The sequence below is a fragment of the Echinops telfairi genome, unplaced genomic scaffold, assembly GCF_000313985.2.
Source record: "Echinops telfairi isolate 266 unplaced genomic scaffold, ASM31398v2 ScPeMD7_7457;HRSCAF=8495, whole genome shotgun sequence".
Classification (NCBI taxonomy): domain Eukaryota; kingdom Metazoa; phylum Chordata; class Mammalia; order Afrosoricida; family Tenrecidae; genus Echinops; species Echinops telfairi.
In genome coordinates, this window is record NW_022111357.1 from 36,084,933 (window position 1) to 36,086,510 (window position 1,578).

General features: G+C 49.4%; 1 protein-coding gene across 1 annotated transcript in view; it reads right to left on the reverse strand.

The window, feature by feature from the left end:
• CA6 (carbonic anhydrase 6) overlaps window positions 1–1,578 on the reverse strand; it is a 17,459-nt gene that overhangs the window by 14,855 nt on the left and 1,026 nt on the right. The window lies entirely within an intron of this gene.

The window sequence follows — 1,578 nt, forward strand, 5'->3', positions numbered from 1 at the left end:
TTTTTTTTTTTAAAGGCAGTTTCTCTCTTTACAGAGGATGTCATCACAGCTGACTGGGCCTCCAAGCTTCGGGTCCTGGCTTCCCTCGGGAGCAGTGCGTGCCTCGCCTGCTTTAAGGAAGGGGTTTGTGGCTTGGCCCACCACTACTTTGTGGTTTCTCAACCAAGAGAAAAGGTTATGATTTTGATGCTCGTCTCTTCATTTAAAGAACGGATTTTAAACAAAACAAACGACAGTTGCAGCCAAGTCAGATCTGATTCCTGGCAACCGCATCAGGCTTTAGAGGGATACTCTTTCCGAAGCGGATCTCCCAAGAGCCCACCTTCCCTTCCAGACACTTCTCAGACCCCCAGCCTCTGTGTTGGCCGCTGAGGGAGTCAACCTTATCATAGCCCACCAAGGACTGCCGTCACCCATATAGACCAGGGGTCTGTCAACTGGCTCAAGAGCCCTAGGCTGCTCTCTCAGTACATGCGTGTGGCTCTGAAGTAAAAGGGGGAAATGCTAACAGATATGACTCAGATCATGGTGATTTCACTTGTTTGTAAATTATATTTATGGCTCTCGAATGACTTTTAAATTCTTGTGAGGGACAGGGTTGGCCCTTCTGTCTCAAAAGTTTGCCAACCCCTGGTCTAGACCAATGTTTGAACAGTTCTTTACCCAGAGGCACGTTACCGGAACCGAGGCAAGCCCTGTCTCGATTTCTTAGGGCCCCATAACAGAACTGCAGCCCCTGGGGGAGGGGGGGGCGTATGCTCTCAGAGCTGAGAAGTCTGGAAGTGTGGGTTCAGGGCGCTGGCTCTAGGGAGAGGCCTTATCTCTCCATCAGCTCTGGAGGAAGAGCCCTGTCTCTCAGCTTCTGTTTCCTGGCTCCCTGGGGTTTGCCGGGTGTCCTGGCATCTGCCTTCCCCCGTCTCCGCTCCCTAGCTTACTTGTTTCTCTCTTTTGATTCAAAATTCATGCTGGCAGCGCTGCGGTTAGATGTTGGGCTACTTACCATAGGTTAAGCAGTTCAAACCCATCAGCTGATTTGAGGGAAAGAAATGAGGCTGTCTGCTTCCATACAGATTTAGACTTGGAAACCCTGGATCAGTCACTATGAATCAGAGTCAACTTGACAATTTGGTTTGGTGTTTTCGGAGGGTGTGTGTGTGTGTGTGTGTGTGTGTGTGTGTGTGTGTGTATGTGTGTTGGTCTGCTTCATAGCTTGCTTGTTTAATCTCTTTTAATTAACTCAAAATACACCCTACCCTAATCCTGCCTCATGGACACAACAAAGACAGCCCACTCCCCAAAGGGCTAATAACCCCGGGAGTTGAGGGGAGATTTACAACACAGAGTTGACAGGGAACACAAGTGAATCTCTAACAACCATCCATCAAAAGGCCTTGGCCCATGCCCCTACCAATACTGAGATGTCTCTCAAGCAATGGCTGAAGGTACTTGTGGTCATTTCCAGAAAGTTCTCTGGGGCAGGTAGTGGCTTCCCAGGAGGCACAGTCTCAGAGGCTAGGCTGAGCCTGGAAAGGACAAGACTTATTGTTTTAATCCTCTCTCCCCCTTAAGCTCTGAGTC